We start from the raw sequence: 7,392 nt of genomic DNA, 5'->3' as shown, positions 1-7,392 counted from the left end.
ATGCTTCACTGATTAGGTGGTATGTTTTGGATCATGAGCAGTTCCTTTCCTTCTCCATACTCTTCTCTTCCCATCACTCTGGTACAAGTTGATCTTTGTCTCATCTGTCCATAGGATGTTGTTTCAGAACTGTAATGGCTTTTTTAGATGTTGTTTAGCAAACTCTAATCTGGTCTTCCTGTTTTTGAGGCTCACCAATGGTTTACATCTTGTGGTGAACCCTCTATATTCACTCTTGTGAAGTCTTCTCTTGATTGTTGACTTTGACACATATACACCTACCTCCTGGAGAGTGTTCTTGATTTGGCCAACTGTTGTGAAGGGGTTTTTCTTCACCAGGGAAATAATTCTTCTGTCATCCACCACAGTTGTTTTCCGTGGTCTTCGGGGTCTTTTGGTGTTGCTGAGCTCTCCGGTGCGTTCTTTCTTTTTAAGAATGTTCCAAACAGTTGATTTGGCCACACCTAATGTTTTTGCTATCTCTCTGATGGGTTTGTTTTGATTTATCAGCCTAATGATGACTTGCTTCACTGATAGTGACAGCTCTTTGGATCTCATATTGAGAGTCGACAGCAACTGATTCCAAATGCAAATGTCACACCTAGAATCAACTCCAGACCTTTTACCTGCTTAATTGATAATTAAATAATGAGGGAATAGCTTTTGAGTTGATAGTCCCATTACTTTTGGCCCCTTAAAAAGTGGGAGGCACATATAGAAACCGTTGTAATTCCTACACCGTTCACCTGATTTGGATGTAATTACCCTCAAATTAAATCTGAAAGTCTGCAGTTAAATCACATCTTGTTTGTTTCATTTCAAAGCCATTGTGGTGGTGAATAGAGGCCAAAATATGAAAATTCTGTCAATGTCCCAATATTTATGCACCTGACTGTATATTATACAGCTTTTGATTGGTGGTGCTCCCAAAGTTTAAGTATCTAAACTATTAAATCTTTTTCCCTGCAAGAACGCAATGCCTCGATTATTAATACATAGACCCCTAAGACTCACTTAAAGACTTTCATTTGAAAGACTTAAACCTATTCTCTTCACAAAAGGCTTGGACCAAACTCTGAATATTTGGCCGCTAATGAAGAAAAGGACAAGGATAACACTGGAAGAACTGAGGCCCCGATTCAGAGGTGCTCGCAAAAAGCGAGCGCTCGCTCTGAATCAGGGCGGTTGTTTTTTTTTTTTTAACCGGCCACCTGGCCCATCGCTAAGCTGTGTGCACTGCCTGACCATCGACCTGCTTGCGAGCGTATAGCGCTTGCGAGCGGGTCTGAATGAGACCCTGAGTCTGAATTTTTTTTTTCTTGATGTGCATGGCAGCAATACTTATCTTTTTTTGTGACAAGAGGATGGAGAGGAACTTGAACATTTGGAGTGACATACTTGGTATAATTGGTAAGATTTCCCCGGACTGTGGGTCTCATTCAGACCCGCTCGCAGCCTACAAAAGGGGCTGCTGTCAATGGTGATCGACAGCTCGCACCGTTTTGTAGGCGGGGTGGGGGTGTGGCTTGCCAAACGGAGGCGTTCCCGAAGGAACGCCTGCCATTTGGGGGCGGCCCCACTGACATCACTCTATTAGAGCTGAAAGCTAACTGGGGCTTGCGGCAGAGGAGACCCTACCACAAGGGTCTCGTCAAAAGCCCGATGGTCGCGATGTTCTTGAGGCCGGCTCATTATAGAGATGCGGCCGCCTTCATTCAGAGCGAGCGCTCGCATTTTGCGAGTGGCTCTGAATGAGGTCCTGTGGTCTTGCCTTACCTGTAACCACAATAGACATAACATAGGAAAATTAATAGGAATAGAATGTTTCAAAGACAAATGTTTGTCAGGGATAAAGGATTATGGAGAAAGATCAGAATCAAATTAAAACAGAGCAGACCAAGATAGGACAGTTTGTAAGAATTGTGGGAAAACAATATGGGATATTACACAATATGGGCAGGGCCGAAACTTTGTCACCCGTGGCAAGACAGTAATTTGACACCCCCCCTTGTAATTCCCCCATAATAATGCCCCCTGCAGCAGTGCCCCTATAGTAATGCCCCCTTCAGCAGTGCACCTATAGTAATGCCCCCTGAGGTAATGCCCCTGTAGTAGTGCCCCTGTATTAGTGCCCATATGGTTATGCCCCCATAGTAATGCCCCTGTAGTAGTGCCCATAAAGTAATTCCCCCATTGTAATGCCCCTGTAGTAGTGCCCCTATGGTAATGCCTCTGTAGTAGTGCCCATATAGTAATGCCCCTGTAGTAGTGCCCATATGGTAATGACCCCGTAGTAATGCCCCTGTAGTAGTGCTCATATAGTAATGCCCTATTAGTATTGCCCCTGTAGTAGTGCCCCTATGATAATGCCCCTATAGTAATGCACCTATAGTAGTGCCCATATGGTAATGCCCCTGTAGTGCCGCTTACACAAAAAAAACCCAATACTTACCTTAAACCCCGCTCCTATGTCCGCTACCGTCCAGTCGCTCCTCGGAACTATGGGAGAGACGTCATGACGTCTCTCCCATAGTGCCCATGGGGAGAGCCTGAAGCTGGAGTTCAAGATAGAGCCCAAGACAGTGCCCATGGGGAGAGCCTGAAGCTGGAGTTCAGGAGCGAACTACAGCCTCTGGCTACTGCGGCGCTGCTGGGAAGGAGCCGGGTGCCCGCTGGTGATAACATCTCAGTGGGCGTCTGGCTTGGAGCCCCCCTGCGGCGCCGGGCTGGAGGACACTGGCGGCGGGTGCAGTGTCGCAAGGTAAGGAAGTCATGTATATTACACACATTAGATAACCATAAGTAGTAACAAAGTGTCATTAACAATTTTTTAATCTAGTACCCACATAAAGCTATGTAATTGGCAGCTTCTTCTACTCTTTAACATACATGACCAGACCTTCCACTACATAAAGGCAGGTCATCTTTGTAATGGTAATCTATGGGATGCCACCACTTCGAATCTCAATTATTTTCTAGAGAAACAAGATTAAGATTTGCTTTTTATTATTATTATTATTATTATTATTATTATTAATATTATTTTTAGCATTCATTTATATGGCGCCACAAGTGTTCCACAGCACCTAAAAAAGTACATAAAAAAATAGGTGACCAGTGACTTACAGTACAGTATAATACAATGCAGGACAAGGACATGGATAATGTACATTGCTACATTATGGACCATAACACCCACATAAGCAACAGCCCTAGTGGGGAGTAAGAAGTAGATGAAAGTAAAGTAGGGAGAAGAGCAAGAGGGTAGAGGGCCCTGCTCATAAGAGCTTACGTTCTAAAAGGGAGAGGCAGACAAACAGGTGTGACACAGCTGGGGCAGACGGGGAGTAAGGAACATGTAGTAGCAAGTTAGGATGAGAGCTGGAAGGCTTTAATGAAGTAGAGGAAGAGAGTTCCATAGGAGCGGAGCAGCACGGGCAAATTCTTGGAGGTGGGAGTGGGAGGTAGTAATCAGATGGCATGAGAGGCAGCGTGCATTTGTTGAACGAAGAGGGCGGACAGGAGAGTGAAGGGAGATGTTGTCAGAGATGTAAATGGGAGAAGATTGGGTGAGGGCTTTGCAAGCAAGTGTGAGAACCTTGAATTGGGTTCTAAAAGGAAAGGAGAGCCAGCGGAGGGCTTGTACGAGAGGGGAGGCAGATATAGAGCATTTGGAGAGGAAGATGAGAGCAGCAGCATTGAGGACAGACTGGAGAGGAGATAGATGGGAATTCTGGAGGCCAGATAGGAGGAGGCTACAATAGTCCAATCTGGAGATGACCAGTGATTGTATGAGGGTTTTGGTAGCATCCTGGGTGAGATAGGGTCTGATCTTGGAAATATTTTTGAGATGGAAACGACAGGACTGAAAGAGGTTCTGGATATGTGGTTTGAAGGAGAGGGATGAGTCCAGGATGACTCCAAGACAGCACACTATGGGGCAAGATGAGATAGTTGTGTTATCAGATTATATATTGAAATGGTGGGAAGTGAGGTTATATGGGATGATGGGAAGATGATCAGCTCAGTCTTGGACATTTGGACACAGTTTAAGAAATCGCTGGGACACCCAGGAAGAGATAGCAGAGAGACAGAGTCAGTAGAGAGGTGGAGAGATCAGGGGAGGAAAGGTAGATCTGAGTATCATCATCATAGAGATGATAATGGAGGTCAAAAGAACTGATGAGTTCACCTAGAGAGGACGTATAGAGGGAGGATAGGAGAGGTCCAAGAACAGAACCTTGGGGAACACCTACTGTAAGAGGCTGTGGGGGGAAGAGGAGTCATGAGAGGAAACAGAGAAGGATCAGTCAGATAGGTAGGAAGACTGCCAGGAGAGGGCAGTGTCACATAGACCAAGGGAGTGAAAGATTTGCAGCAGGAGGGGGTGGTCCACAGTATCAAAAGCAGCAGAGAGGTCAGGGAGAATGAGCAGAGAGTAGTGGCCCTTGGATTTGACAGCAAGGAGGTCGTTGCTGACTTTAGTGAGGGCAGCTTCAGTGGAGTGGAGAGAATGGAAGCAAGGCTGAAAAGGGTCAAGAGAGAGAGAGAGGAAAGAAAAGTGGTAAGGCGGTTGTAAGTAATATGCTCAAGGAGTTTGGAGGCAAACGGAAGAAGAGAGATGGGTCGGCAGTTAGAGAGAATGTTAGGAACAAGGTTAGGTTTTTTTAAGAATGAGGGAGACAAGGGCATGCTTGAATGCAGAAGGGACATTGCCAGAAGAGAGGGAGAGATTAAGGAGGTGGGCAAGATGGGAGCCGGCAGAAGGAGAGTGGTAGTGGAGGAGGTGGGAGGGGATAGGGTCATGGGGGGAGGTGGAAGGGGGGAGGACCAGATGAGGGCTTTGATTTCCTCTCCAGATACAGGGGAGAAGGATGTTAGAGTCGGTAAAATGGATGGGGATGGGTGATCCGGGAAAGAAGGTGGTGGAGAGCTGAGGGACTGGTTGGATATGATGTCCTGATGTATGGAATCAATTTTAGATGTAAAGTAGGTAGCAAAGTCAAGGGTAGAGGGTGAGGAGAGGAGATGAGCAGGGAGTGGGCAGATGAGGGAGTTGAAGGTGGTGAAGAGACGTTGGGGATTTGAGGACTGGGAGGAAATGAGGTTCTTAAAATATGACTGTTGAGAGATGGAAATGGCAGCACTGTAGGATAAGAGCATAAATTTGAAATGGATAAAATCTGCCTGAGAGCGTGATCTTCTCAACTGTCGCTCGGTGGTTCGTGAATACTTTTGCAGGTATCTGGTGCATTTGGAATGCCAGGGTTGAGGTGCGGATCTGTGAGGGTGAGTAGTGATCGTCGAAGCAACAAAGTCATGAGCAGAAGTAAAGGAGGTATTGTATAGGGAAGCAGCTTGTTCAGGGCAGGAGAGAGAGAGGATAGGGGAGAGAAGTGAATCAAGCAGGGAAGAAAAAGATGATAGCCACACTTAGTGATGGTGGCTTTAGGAGGTAGAGGAGGGGAAGGAGAGAGGGATAGTTTAAAAGAGAGAAGGTGATGGTCAGAGAGGGGGAATGGAGAATTGGAATAATCAGAAATATCACAACGGTGAGTGAAGACCAGATCAAGTGAATGACCACTCGCATGGGAGGGTGATGAGGTCCATTGGGAGAAGCCAAATGAAAATGTGAGGATGAGGAGTTTGGAGGCAGAGTGGGGATATCAATTGGAATATGGAAGTCACCTAGGATGATAGAGGGAAGTTAATTGAATAGAACCTGCGCTTAAAGGAATCAGCAGCGGGCACCAGGAGTCATCCAAACCCCTACAGTCAAAGTAAAAAAGTAAAAAAAATATATATATCTCACAAGTGCAACAGAGTCTCGAAAAAAGTCTCAAGCAAAAACAAAGTGTTGTTAAAGTCTGTGGTAGTTGCGCTCTGGTCCGTCAACTTACCCGGTGTCTTGTATAGTGCCGCGATCCTCCGCTGTCCTGGATGTTTAGACCCGCTGACTCCTATTGGAGTGTGTGTCTGGTTACACACTCACTATGGGTCCACCTTAGTCACCAGCCGCGAGGTAGTCTGCCGGTGCCCATGCTTCCTTGCAGTCACGTGGTCCCGGCTGACTGGTGATGCGGCCGGCCGCTCATCCCACCGGCCTCGGGGACTTGGGAGATGTAGTCAGTCAGCAGTTCGGGATGTGCACGTGGGCTGTGCACAGTTTCGACGTGCTGCTGGATCAGCTGATGTGAAGTAGGCACAGATAGTGGATGAGTATTGATAATGAGAAGAGAGATCTTGTGGATGTCTGACGTGTAGGGATGTGTTATAGTGGAGTAAATGGTCTCTTTAAATAGGGGAGACGCGCTTACGTAGTTGATGACGAGTGATAATTGTTGTCATGGATACACATCGTCATAGGGTATACATAGAGACTGATTGGCTGCTGTCCATATTAGGAACAAGGTATAGGATTGGCTGTTGTGTGTCAACAGCCTGAATGAAGAGGAACATTTAGGACAGAGCTAGTTTACCCGTGAAAAAAATGTTGTTCGGGTGTTAGTAGTTTTGATAAGAAATTGATTTGTCATGCACTATGGGTGTGGTCACAAGGGGCGTGGTCACTTAAAAATGGGGCATGTCTACATGACACACACCCCTTTCTCATCACTCTGAACATTCCTTTCCATATGCACCTTAATGCAGTGTCTCTTATACAGTCCCCCCTATGCAGTGCCCCCAGTAGTGGTCCCCCTTTGGCAGGCCCCCAGTAGTGATCCCCCCCTATCTAGTGCCCCTATAGTGGTCCTCCCGATTCAGTGCCCCCAGTAGTGGTCCCCCCCAGTGCAGTGTCCCTTGTGCCCCAGTAGTAAGTCCCTTATATAGTGCTCCCAGTAGTAGACCCCCCTCTATGCAGTGCCCCCTGTAGTGGTCCTCCCTATTCAGTGCCCCCAGTGCAGCATCCCTTGTGCCCCCAGTAGTAAGCCCCTTATATAGTGCCCCCAGTAGTAAACCCTGCTATGCAGTGCCCCCTGTAGTGGTCCTCCCGATTCAGTGCCCCCAGTAGTGGTCCCCCCAGTGCAGTGTCCCTTGTGCCCCCAGTAGTAAGCCCCTTATATAGTGCCCCCAGTAGTAAACCCCGCTATGCAGTGCCCCAGTAGTGGTCCCCCCTATGCAGTGCCCTTTATATAGTGCCACAGTAGTAGTCCCCCCTATGCAGTGACCTTTATATAGTGCCCCAGTAGTAGTCCCACCCTATGCAGTGCCCTTTATATAGTGTCCCCAGTAGTAGTCCCCCCCATGCAGTGCCCTTTATATATTGTGCCCCCTTAAGTAATACCCCCCTAAATACACTTGCCTGAATCCACGCTCTGGCTTCGGCTACTGCTCACGCCGCTGCCCGCACATCAGTCCTCCTGGGCTGACGCACTCTGCATTATGGAAGAG

The sequence above is a fragment of the Taudactylus pleione genome, unplaced genomic scaffold (genome assembly GCF_031769625.1).
Source record: "Taudactylus pleione unplaced genomic scaffold, aTauple2 ptg000762l, whole genome shotgun sequence".
NCBI classification, from domain to species: Eukaryota; Metazoa; Chordata; class Amphibia; order Anura; family Myobatrachidae; genus Taudactylus; species Taudactylus pleione.
This window is presented reverse-complemented; position numbering follows the sequence as displayed.